The sequence below is a fragment of the Cydia splendana genome, chromosome Z (genome assembly GCF_910591565.1).
Source record: "Cydia splendana chromosome Z, ilCydSple1.2, whole genome shotgun sequence".
Classification (NCBI taxonomy): Eukaryota; Metazoa; Arthropoda; class Insecta; order Lepidoptera; family Tortricidae; genus Cydia; species Cydia splendana.
This window is the reverse complement of record NC_085987.1, coordinates 20,330,542-20,344,935: the sequence shown is the minus strand read 5'-3', so window position 1 is coordinate 20,344,935 and position 14,394 is coordinate 20,330,542.

Genomic DNA, 14,394 nt, shown 5'->3' with positions numbered 1-14,394 from the left:
CTTACAAAGGCACATCAGAAGCAAAAGGCACTGCGGCGTTTCAACAAAAACACAAAATTTATTCAATCTGGAACTGTTAAAGTTTATTTTGGCTTGCAACATCCCCTGGACCCAAATTAAGAACCCCATTTTCAATAATTTCATTAAAAATTGCATATCCGGAAAAGGCCATGCCAGGATAAGCTAAGTGAATCTGCCCCCAGCGAGTTTTGGCTTGTAATTTTTATAGATGGTGTGGCTCCACATTAGTCATTATTGTGCCAAATTTGAGCACCCTAAACTTTATAGTTTCTATAAAAAAAAAAAAAAACGAAAAATCATTTTCCATCCATAACTTTTTTTCTAGGTAACCGATTTTGGTATAATTTACATATGTTGTACATTAAGTCAAGATAATTATATGACATAATAATATTCTCATTGTGTCATAGCAAACAATAAAAAAAAAGCTGACTAAACTTTTTTTTATTTTTTTTTATTACTTACAGGTTAGAGACCACTCTAGTTTTTTCGCCAATAGTACACCCACTAATAACCTACAACATATATTTTTTTCAAAATTTTATTTTAGGGAGAACATAGAGATATCTTTACATAAATCACTTTACATACATTTCCTAGACTCGCCTCAATATAACATGTGTGAAACCTCTTTAGAGAAACGTGCAGATTACATACCTACATAATACTGGCCACTTACATTTCGATACGTTAAATTAAAAAAAAAGTTTAAAAGTAAAAAATATAAAAAACAAAGTGTTCTTTTCGCAGCGGAATATTTAATTTTACTCCTTTCGATTGTAATACGCTACGAAAACGCAACAATACAATATGAGTTTTTTAACAAAAAAAAGGTCTGCAATAGCACGGGTTTTTGGTAAAAATGTTAAATCTCTGTATTGTCTCGCCATGAAGACAATTTTTCAGCGTTTAGACGAGCAGTGCCAGTTTTTTAATAATACGCTTACATATTTTGAACAGGTATGAGTTTAAAAGGCATCTTGAGTAGTCATAAAGTAGATTAGTTGTCAGTAGATCCTATTAATAATTGTGTTTTTTATTTAGATTGAAAATATGCGATACACCATATACCGCCTAAGACTCCCACGTTTCATGTGTGTGGGTATGTTTTTGGAGGAATTGCCGGACGACACCATTTCTCTGAAGGAGGAGGGCATGATGGCCACAGGCCATTGTGAAAATTGTCGTCTACAACACTGGTCTCCCGACGGAGTGATTGAATTCGAAACAAGAGATTTATATTGTCCGAATTGCGGAAATAAACTTTTCTGCCGTAATGATATGTACTAGTAATGATAGTACTAGTAACCACCAAAACGACACGACACCTCGTTATTGTTATTAAAAGTTACTTAATAAATATTTTTAAACATATTTCTACGTTTTTATACCAGACTACGAATGAAAGGAGAGTAATATTAGATTTGTAGCCGTTACAGGTTATAAATTTGAAACCTGCTTTCGCCTTGGATTCCTTTCTGGGTGTTTTTTTATCACTAATATTTACTAAGTGTGTTTATATGAAAGCGTTGATCATTGTACAGGGTTAGAACGCAGTGTAGATACAGTCAATCGTCACTATTTCACGTAAGTACGTACCTAAATATCACTTAGCTTGAGTGAGCGATTCCTTGTTTATTTTTGGGTTAAATTTCAATTGCAAAACTGTCTACAATGCTTACCCGCAAAGCAGCCGCAGCGGCTCGCCAGCAGGAGAGTGCTGCGTATGAGCAGGCCCTGAAGGACATCAAATCATTGGAGAGAGCACTGCACGACGCCCACGAACAAATCTATGAGCTACAGGAGGCCCAACACAATGCAGCAGTGGCACACTCTCAGAGCTTGTTCGAAGAACTGGTCCGGCCCGACTCTCAGTTGGTGGCCGCACCAATTGAAAACCTTGTGGCCACTACAGATTTAGCCTATGATACTACCACACCAAGGTTAGTAAATTGCAGCGGGAACAAACTAAGGAAATATATTAAATTAAATAGACTCATAAAAAAAACCAAAACTTGTCAAAAATAAATAAATTGTTTTTAAAAAAATAGAGATTTTGTAAAATTAATGTTAATTTAGTGGATAAGTTAGATTTATATTCTGCCCAGTTAGAAAATAGTCAATTGCAATATGAAACCGACACGCAGACTTTAAAATTAAAAATTCAGAGTTTGGAGGATTCCATAGAATTCTTAGAAAAAATAAATGAGAGTTCTAAAAAGGTGATTAATGAATATTCTTTGGCCATGGATGATTTAATATCCCAGATTAAGCTTAATTCAGAACGGTTTGAGTCACTGACCAATGCCCAGTCATGTGCTTGTAAGCAAGTGACAGAACATTCGTCGACAAGTTTACTCGACCTAAGCCTGTGTGACGGTTTACCACAACAGCATGTAAATGATAATAGCTCCTTCCACACTACACAACAAAGCACACCTAAACCTAATGTTATTATGTATTCTGATGAAATTGGAAGCTTTTACTTAAAGGGACTTAGTACAATCAGCAATTGTCTGCCTCACAGTAGCTTTGAAAATATCTTAAAACAAATTTTAAATGACAGTAATATTAATTCTAAGACAACACTGCTTATTCTTATGGGGAATAGGGGTAATGTGAACAAAAATAATTTAATTAAATATTTTGAACAGTTAAACTCGCTTGCAGTGCATGAAATTATTTTTTTCACATTCCCCTATTGTGAGCAAATGTCAGAGGCAGAAAATACCACTAGACATAAGTTAAATATATCTCTATATAATCTTTGTACATATAGTAGTAAGTTTCGCATAATTGACACTAACAATTTTGTTAGTAAATACCATAATTATGCCTATGGTGTTTTTGACTAAAGGCAAGTGTTGCCTTTCAAATTATTACAAAAGACAAATAGCTTTATCGCTATCATATTTACTTGACATTTCTGCCAAGAATTTGGCAGACAATTCTGCTCCTATTGAGCAGCGCAGTATGAACATGGAATTGGTTCCAGTCATAACCAATGATTTAATAGATTTAAACTAGCTGTTAAGACAAAAGATTCTGTCTCTGGCAATTTAGTTTTAAATAAATATAATGAAAAATACTGCAAACATGGAAAGTATATCCACCTGGTCCATCAAAATATTCAATGTATTAGAGGAAAAAATTTACAGATAGAAGTTTTTTTGAATGATTTTAATATTGATATTTTATGTCTTACTGAACATTGGTTAAATAATAATGAATTAATGCCCCAATTTAATAATCACCAGGCGGGACGTTCGTTCACCAGCCTTAGTTCCATACATGGTGGGTCATTAATTACTTATATTAAATAGTCAGTTAAAATTTAAGGAACGTAAGGACATTGTATCCATGTCTGTTGAACGGACTATAGAACTAAGTGCAGTAGAATTAGAGCAATTTATTGTTGTCTGTGTGTATAGGCCGCCATTAAGTAATTTTGAATTATTTGAAAACATAATGGAATCTGCCCTACTTATGCTGCCCTGCCATGAAGACAATTTTTCAGCGTTTAGACGAGCAGTGCCAGTTTTTTAATAATACGCTTACATATTTTGAACAGGTATGAGTTTAAAAGGCATCTTGAGTAGTCATAAAGTAGATTAGTTGTCAGTAGATCCTATTAATAATTGTGTTTTTTATTTAGATTGAAAATATGCGATACACCATATACCGCCTAAGACTCCCACGTTTCATGTGTGTGGGTATGTTTTTGGAGGAATTGCCGGACGACACCATTTCTCTGAAGGAGGAGGGCATGATGGCCACAGGCCATTGTGAAAATTGTCGTCTACAACACTGGTCTCCCGACGGAGTGATTGAATTCGAAACAAGAGATTTATATTGTCCGAATTGCGGAAATAAACTTTTCTGCCGTAATGATATGTACTAGTAATGATAGTACTAGTAACCACCAAAACGACACGACACCTCGTTATTGTTATTAAAAGTTACTTAATAAATATTTTTAAACATATTTCTACGTTTTTATACCAGACTACGAATGAAAGAAGAGTAATATTAGATTTGTAGCCGTTACAGGTTATAAATTTGAAACCTGCTTTCGCCTTGGATTCCTTTCTGGGTGTTTTTTTATCACTAATATTTACTAAGTGTGTTTATATGAAAGCGTTGATCATTGTACAGGGTTAGAACGCAGTGTAGATACAGTCAATCGTCACTATTTCACGTAAGTACGTACCTAAATATCACTTAGCTTGAGTGAGCGATTCCTTGTTTATTTTTGGGTTAAATTTCAATTGCAAAACTGTCTACAATGCTTACCCGCAAAGCAGCCGCAGCGGCTCGCCAGCAGGAGAGTGCTGCGTATGAGCAGGCCCTGAAGGACATCAAATCATTGGAGAGAGCACTGCACGACGCCCACGAACAAATCTATGAGCTACAGGAGGCCCAACACAATGCAGCAGTGGCACACTCTCAGAGCTTGTTCGAAGAACTGGTCCGGCCCGACTCTCAGTTGGTGGCCGCACCAATTGAAAACCTTGTGGCCACTACAGATTTAGCCTATGATACTACCACACCAAGGTTAGTAAATTGCAGCGGGAACAAACTAAGGAAATATATTAAATTAAATAGACTCATAAAAAAAACCAAAACTTGTCAAAAATAAATAAATTGTTTTTAAAAAAATAGAGATTTTGTAAAATTAATGTTAATTTAGTGGATAAGTTAGATTTATATTCTGCCCAGTTAGAAAATAGTCAATTGCAATATGAAACCGACACGCAGACTTTAAAATTAAAAATTCAGAGTTTGGAGGATTCCATAGAATTCTTAGAAAAAATAAATGAGAGTTCTAAAAAGGTGATTAATGAATATTCTTTGGCCATGGATGATTTAATATCCCAGATTAAGCTTAATTCAGAACGGTTTGAGTCACTGACCAATGCCCAGTCATGTGCTTGTAAGCAAGTGACAGAACATTCGTCGACAAGTTTACTCGACCTAAGCCTGTGTGACGGTTTACCACAACAGCATGTAAATGATAATAGCTCCTTCCACACTACACAACAAAGCACACCTAAACCTAATGTTATTATGTATTCTGATGAAATTGGAAGCTTTTACTTAAAGGGACTTAGTACAATCAGCAATTGTCTGCCTCACAGTAGCTTTGAAAATATCTTAAAACAAATTTTAAATGACAGTAATATTAATTCTAAGACAACACTGCTTATTCTTATGGGGAATAGGGGTAATGTGAACAAAAATAATTTAATTAAATATTTTGAACAGTTAAACTCGCTTGCAGTGCATGAAATTATTTTTTTCACATTCCCCTATTGTGAGCAAATGTCAGAGGCAGAAAATACCACTAGACATAAGTTAAATATATCTCTATATAATCTTTGTACATATAGTAGTAAGTTTCGCATAATTGACACTAACAATTTTGTTAGTAAATACCATAATTATGCCTATGGTGTTTTTGACTAAAGGCAAGTGTTGCCTTTCAAATTATTACAAAAGACAAATAGCTTTATCGCTATCATATTTACTTGACATTTCTGCCAAGAATTTGGCAGACAATTCTGCTCCTATTGAGCAGCGCAGTATGAACATGGAATTGGTTCCAGTCATAACCAATGATTTAATAGATTTAAACTAGCTGTTAAGACAAAAGATTCTGTCTCTGGCAATTTAGTTTTAAATAAATATAATGAAAAATACTGCAAACATGGAAAGTATATCCACCTGGTCCATCAAAATATTCAATGTATTAGAGGAAAAAATTTACAGATAGAAGTTTTTTTGAATGATTTTAATATTGATATTTTATGTCTTACTGAACATTGGTTAAATAATAATGAATTAATGCCCCAATTTAATAATCACCAGGCGGGAAGTTCGTTCACCAGCCTTAGTTCCATACATGGTGGGTCATTAATTACTTATATTAAATAGTCAGTTAAAATTTAAGGAACGTAAGGACATTGTATCCATGTCTGTTGAACGGACTATAGAACTAAGTGCAGTAGAATTAGAGCAATTTATTGTTGTCTGTGTGTATAGGCCGCCATTAAGTAATTTTGAATTATTTGAAAACATAATGGAATCTGCCCTACTTAAAATATCATCTTCTAGTAAGAAATTGCTTATATGCGGCGACATTAATGTAAATATTATGGAAAATTCAACAATGTCTTGTAGATTATTGAATCTTTTTAAATCTTGTAATCTCAACCACATGTTTATGGAGCCCACTAGAGTGACTGCTACTAGTGCAACCTGTATAGATAATATTTTCACAGATATTTTTCCTATTGCTAAAAAAATTATCAGCAATTTAGAATCAGACCACTTAGGTCAATTAATGGTATTTGAGGCATTAAGGAAAAATACCATGAGAAAACAAATAACTTTTGTACCAGTAACCTCGGACCGCGTGGAAAGAATGAAGCTAAGTTTAGTTCAGGCGCTACCCTTTTTGTCTTCCGATATGAGTCCTAATAGTATGTATAATTCATTCTTTCACACTTTTATGGATCATTATATTATAATGCGATATTCACCTCAAAATCGGTCGTAGTTAGTGGTGCATCAGTTTTTAGTGAGTGGGCTACTGCGGACTTACATCAAAGAAGACGTGAACTGTATGCCTTATATGAGGAACGGCGGTTTAATCAGAGTGATGAATTTAAAGAACATGTGAAGGAGTATTCGAAGAAGTTTAAAGTAGATTGTCATATAGCTAAGCGAAATTATCTAAGTCAGAAAATAAAAAGTAGTTCCGACATTGTTAAAGCAACCTGGAAAGTTATAAATGTGGAGACTGGTCGCTCGAACACACAATTAAAGAGCTTAAACTAAACATTGATAACAAAATTATAGATTCCAATTTAGAAGTAGCTACAGAATTTGTAAAATTTATCACCGAGGTACCAGTATCCACGACTAAGGATTTAAATTCATCACCCTCATCTGCTGTTACATTATTAAAACATAACGCTCCGGAGTGTTGTGGAGACCTTCATTTTGAACATGTTTGTACCTCAGATGTAATAAAGGCGTTTAAATCAATTAATGTCAAACAAACTAATGACCTCTGGGGAGTCTCTGTCCATGCTGTCAAATCCTTAGTAGAAATTGTAGCGCCTGACTTGGTAGTTATATTTAACAACAGTGTTGATTACGGCGAGTTTCCTGATCTAATGACACATAGTAAAGTAATTCCTTTATTTAAATCTGGTAGCAGCTCTGACCCCACTAACTTTAGACCGATATCTGTGCTACCAACATTTAGCAAGATTTTTGAAAAATTAGTTCTTTCTCAATTAGTACGACATTTTAACGTTAATAATTTGATGCATAATAAGCAGTTTGGTTTTACACAGGGTCGCTCAACAACCGATGCCGGTGTTGAGCTAATTAAGCATATTTTCGATGCCTGGGAGGAGTCACGACATGCTTTAGGTGTCTTCTGTGATTTATCTAAGGCCTTCGACTGTGTTTGTCATGAAACATTAATCAGGAAACTTCATTATTACGGAGTTAGAGGATCGGCACTGAATTTAGTTAAGTCCTACTTAAATGGTAGAATACAAAGGGTCGATGTGAATGGACAGCGATCACCTGGGTCATTGGTCTCTATGGGTGTACCACAGGGGTCAATATTGGGGCCTTTCCTGTTTCTTATCTACATAAATGACTTACCATTCCTTGTTAAGACCCACCATGATATATTATTGTTTGCAGACGACACCTCACTTATTTTCAAAGTCAAACGACAGCAACAAGCTTACAATGATGTAAACAATGCCATTTCAAAAGCAGTAAATTGGTTCAATGTTAATAATTTATTGTTAAATGAGAAAAAGACTAAATGTATTAAGTTTGTCACTAGTAGTAACGTAAGGCATGTGCAAACAAGTGTCATTGTGAAGGATGAGGAATTGGAATTAGTTGATGGTACAGTTTTGTTTTTCTTGGTATAACTTTAGAATCTAAACTCCAGTGGGGTCCCCATATTGCTACTCTTTCGAATAGACTGAGCTCTGCAGCTTTTGCAGTGGGCAAAATCCGTCAGTTAACTGATGTGAAAACAGCTCGATTAGTATATTTTAGTTACTTCCATAGCATTATGGCATATGGTATTTTACTGTGGGGCGGTGCTTCAGAGATAAATACCATTTTTGTTCTGCAGAAGAGGGCTATTCGAGCAATATACAAAATGAACCATAGAGACTCACTTAGAGATAAATTTAAGGAAATTGACATAATGACAGTGCACTGTCAATACATTTATGAGAATATTCTGTATGTACATAAAAATATTGTAAATTTTAGGAAAAATTGTGAAATTCATAATATTAATACTAGAAATAAACATAAGCTCGCAGTGCCCTTCACTCGGCTCCATAAAATTAAAAAATCATTCATGGGTAATTGTGTAAGATTTTATAATAAACTTCCAAACCATATTACTGAATTATCTATTAATAAATTTAAGAATCATGTAAAGCGTAAACTTATTTCTAAAGCTTATTATACCACACAAGACTACATGAATGATATTACAACGTGGGATTAATTGTTATTCGAAATGATTAACATTTTATTTATTAGGTATATTTGATTATTGATGAGGAAATGGATATTCCGATGTAATACTATCTACTTCTTTTGTTACTTATGCTTTTTATTTGACATTTAGATTTTATTCTAGAAATTCTAGACTAGTATTTTTTTATACAATCTTTTTAATGTTTGACGATCCTTTTGTGAAATTCTTAGTGTTAAGTTTGATATGTATAATAATCCAATTTATTATACATATCAAACTTAACACTAAGATATGTATATTATAGAATAATATTAACATCAATAAATTGCTCTGATAATTAGATTAAGCCTAATGGAGGCCTGAGGCCTACATGAATAAGGTATATTTTTGGTTTGATTGATTGATTAGGCCGCCAAAAATATTTTATTGCATTTTTGCGCTTTAAATACGATTTCGAACTAAGAAAACATATGTTTAGATAATTACAATTATTATTTATATGGCCCTTTTTTCCAAAAAAATATTGATTTTGCTCCTCCTCCTTGATTATTTTGATTATTTTCTATATCGCTTGATTATTTTATATATTAATGATATATATTATAGTAAATAAATATGTATTTTCTTCCATTAAATATATAAATAATATAATACACATATATTTATACATATATAATATATATTATATTTAGGTATAAGAGTAACATATATATTACAGAAACTAAGAGAAATATAGAACGGTTGTTATCTAATATTATTACGACTGATACATTTACTCAAAAAGACTAACATAAATAAATAAATCACACGCGACATTTAATCATCAAATTTTAAAGAAAAATCCTCCTCATCGCTTGGGTAGCATTGATCATTCTCCGCTCTCGCCTTATGTGGCTCAGCAGAAATCAATAGCTGCATAGTTTCTGGCAGAAATAATTTAACTCGAGGTTTCGTTATCTTTCTCGTACTGCTGATAAGCAGATCGGAGGTCAGAAGCAACCTATGGTAAATGTCCAGATTGCAGTGTTCTCTAGAAAACTTTCGGGCATAGTTTAAACGATATGACCGAAAGTGTTTGTTTCGGGCTTCTGCAGCTTTCTCCGAAAGTTGTACAACGGGAACTATTAAGTTTTCAATAATATGTAATTCTGCCATGGATCAGTATTTTGTGCATTGTCGGTGTCATCGGATGCCACTCATTCAAATTTATATAAAGCTTTGCCGTTTCCAGAGCGTATGGGCCGAGCGGAGCTTCCTTCCAACCAAGATTCATTAGATATCAGAAAATTTTCCACAATGCGACGTGATTTAATCCATCTCTTTTTAAATTCTGATTTAAAATGTGAAAATGTATGTTTCATGTTCTTTTTTTCTTCATCTTCGTCACCTGAGCGCATAAGGAGATAATTTTCCAAAATGTCCAATTTTTCATTTATTGACTGAAAATTTTGTTCATTTAACTTATCAAACAGGTTTTTTCGAGTCACAACTTTTAAACCCGAGGCATTTGATGAACCTAGAAACACAGAAAAGACATTTTAACGCTGATGAAAAAAACGTAATAATTTGCTATTTCCGGAATTTTCTTTTTGAAACTCGATATTTTACAAAGTGCCTCCCAATTTTTTCTTAAAATGTAAAGATATAATTGATTTATAGATTGACATAAAAAATATTACTCGGACGGGCTCGGAAGTATAGTATTTTCACAATTGGATATGAAAAAATAACAAATTTTTCATCAAGGAAAGGGTCATGCTTAGTGGGTTATATATATATATATCATAAAATAATTATTTCTAATTCAAAATAATTGAAAATAATAGAAACTTACCTGAATTTTCAATATCCATCACTTTCACTGACAAATAAACTCCACAAAAATTAATCTTGGCTTAGAAATGTTTGCTTCGGATAAGAGTGCTAAGAACCGCGTGTGCAACGTATGTGATGACTAAGTTTTGAGAACCTGGTAGATTACCTACGTAACTGATAAGGGTGGTGGGGTGGGATTAATTCCGTGATAGTGTGGTGTTTTTCGAAAACGAATTAGTTTGCGATAAGCCGACTTTTAGAAAGTTGACTTTTGGCGGCCTAAGTCGGGATTTCCGACCTATGTGCGTCTGTCACCAGGCTGTATCTCACGAACCGTGATAGCTAGAGAGTTGAAATTTTCTCAGATGATGTATTTCTGATGCCGCTATAACAACAAATACTAAAAAGTACGGAACCCTCGGTGGGCGAGTCTGACTCGCCCTTATCCGGTTTTTTTTTCGCGATTTAGGGGTTGGTTCTATAGTAAAAGTTGCTCAGTATCCCAAAACCTCCCTGGCAACGGGAATGCACTTATTTTTCGGGCAGCGTGTATAATAGGGAAAAATACTTTTACTTTTTAGAAGAACTGGACGTTCCTAAATCCTCTGGAACACAGGAAGCTATTCGAATATAAAATGATGATCCTATTCGCGTTGTGCAAAAATACATCCCAAACTTCACATCATTTATAAAAACGTAACAAGAACACAACTGCAAATGTAATTAATGTACAACAACGGAAAAGCTCGAGGCCATATTGCTGACTAAGGTGAAAATAGAAATAGCGAAACGGGAAAGAAACAAACTAGAATTATGGTTACTTACCTATATACTTACCTATAAAAATTACTATGAGCTTTAAATTCACCCTTATCACAATTTTCTTCGGTGCCATTGTTTTAGGGTTTGTTTAATTTTAACGAATGCATTCCAATTAGCACACGACAAGTATTTTGTGATTGAGGAATCAAAAGATTCCCCAAAATCTGTAGACAGTTGTTTTATTTTAAATTTTGTATTTTTTACGATGATTCAAAATCGCCTGTAACAACAGTACATAATCTATATAACTTCAATGGGTAAGTATAACACATTAATGAATCTATAAAGATAATAGGTACCTGTTATCAAACTTGTGAAACTCGTCGATCAAACTGTCGGCGTGAAATCAGATCTGCGGTGTTCATTAAGGGAATCGAGAAAGTTTCATTGGCAACTTATTGCCTATCAAGCGGAAGGCGAGACACGCTGCCGCTAGGTGGGTTTTAATGAGTCAACTGTATTTAGTGTAACGGCAGTGAAAGCATTTAATATATCTGTTTTTCAATTCAGGCCATGCTCAGGCAGTGTAGGATTCCGTATAGTCGTACCGTTCTCGAGAATGTTCTCAATTTACTATGGGAAATATTCTCAATCGAGTTTTATAAGTGGAGTAAAAACGATTTTAATCAATAATTATGATAAAAAAGTTTGAGGACATCAAAAAATATTTAGAAGTGGACTATGCTGTGAACAGTGAACAAGAATGTTTGAGTCAAATCATTGCTTCCCCAGGTAAATATTAGATTTCCTACTGAATTTTCATATTTTATAAAATTTCTATAATCTGTGTAATTCATTGAAATAATATAATGAAAATTAAGTACCTACCTATTTAATGGTGCTAAGAAAAATATTCAATTGATAATTTTTAGGGTCCTGTGGCAGGTATAAAATAGATTCGTTATATAGTTTGGCCCAGGACTGACTGTCTAAACATAGAGATAATCATACTGTCTTTGTCTTATTCTAAAGCTATGAGTACCTACAATTTTTCCTGGTTCTTACTGACTGACAAGTGGTGTTTGCCAGACTAAAGTTTAAGAAATATGTTTGAGAAACATAACACAATTATAATATACAGGAAGGAATTTTCTAATACCACCTGCGGGCTCAGCACGGTTCCATTTTTATCGACTATCACTATGCCCGTCCCTTTCGCACTTACATACTTGTTAGAACGTGACAGGCATGGTGACAAGGGATAAAAACGCGACCGTGCTAAGCCGCCTGGAGGGAAACTACTCTAAATAATGGAGATAGCTAATTTCACTTAAAAGAAACATTCCTTTATTTTCGTAAAAAAACAATAATACATTCAAAGATTTAAAAAAATACGCTTTCCTTACCCTGTAATCGAAATGACTTAAAAAAAAACAACGGGTTGCACTCCGGGAGTGCCGGCAGAAGTGAAAACTCAATGAGATTGTAACAGTTTTTCGATCAGGTCACGTGTCCGTCTTACGAAGCGTCTTACGTCTTACGCTCTCGCGAGTTTATCATTTTTCCCCATCACAAAAGGTGCACAGCGCCGCTAAAGAAGTTTTCACTTCAAAAAGGCATTCTGTAGTTTTATGGCTTATATTTACGAAGCTAAGACCTACCGTTTAACTGATAGCCTTAGTGTCATATATATAAGGGTCAATTCATAACTGTCAAAATTGACTTTGACACACGACATCGGCATCTGTGTTGCTGTAGTTTACTCAACTTGTATCACCTATAAACCATAGACTTGTAAAGTTGTCTACACCTTAGTAAACTCAAGTTAAAGTTGAAAAAGGCCAAAACCGGGCAACCGTCCTATATCCGGACCGGGTCATCTCGTACATTCAAATAAATTTTGGCCAAATGATTCTTGTGATTTTCGACGGTTACTCTGAAAATCATCTCAGAAGTTGCTTTTACCGAAGACACAACTCTAGTAGAACAGGCCAAACTTCTCTCTAATATCGCGAATAAAGACAGATTTATTTCACAGCTCATTGAGAAGTTTAACACAAATGGCATACGTTCACGACTTGCTAAAGATGACGCTGACTTGCTGACTGTTACAAGTGTTACAACTGCCATTGAAGAATCTGACCGACACTAAGCAGGTTGATGTATTTGGACAAGATATTAATTTGCTTGTCATACTAATTTCTCTAACACCCGATGGTAAAAACATAGTAATGCTCAAAGAAGCTCAGGGGAAAACAAAAAAAAAGAATGTACTTACAGCTCCAAAGACTTACAATCTTCTAACTTAGGGTGTAATATTAAGGATTCAATCCATTTTTTTACATGTTGTAGCAAAGTGGCTGTGTCGTCGAATGTCGAGTGATGATAAAGCGTATTATAAATTCGGAAACCTAGTACAAAATATTATTTAAAGTGCCCTAAAGTTGTTTTCAGGTATGTTTTTGTTTATTTTTATTAATTGTGATAAATAAATCAATGTATCTACACTGTACTGGATTTATTGAGAGGCAAATTAATTAGTATCAATAGAAATATATGCAGCTTAGTTTTAATAATAGGAACATTTCGTTCTGCGTGATTTATTCATGTAATTATTTTTGTTATGACAGCCCGGGGTCCGCTTTGACAACTAATCCTAAGAATTTTAACGTTGGTAGGTTTTTAAGAAAGCGACTGCAATCTGACCTTTCAACCCAGGGGGAAACTGAGCCTAAGCGGCTCAGTGGAGCTGAGTATAAAATAAAAGCTAAAATTAAAAAAGAGGCACATGAACAGATTATTCATAAAACATCAAAAATTGACAGTTTTTTTAAGTGGAAACGTGTTGGAGTTCGATGAAGATACTGGCACATCACCACTACAAAGGTTAAAGAGTGTGTCACTTAGCTATCTGTCAATTCTGATTTGTAACTGGAAAAATGTATGATCTTGTGTTGATTTAATATTAGTGAAATAAAACAAACGTTTACATATAATATTTATTTCTTTCATCCGCATCTCCACCCAACAAGTGGTAGCAAAGCGTGGTTTGCTAGTTAAATGTAGTCGGTAAAAATAAAACTTCGTTCGAAATGAGCACGTCGGCAGCAACCGCTTCGTCGTCGTACCATTGGATCGAAGCCCTAACGAAAGAAAATTACGATACGTGGTGTCTCCAAGCGCAAGCAGTGCTAATCAAAAATGGCCTGTGGGGATACGCAAGCGGAGAGATACCCGAGCCGGATGCAACTAGCTGCTAGCAA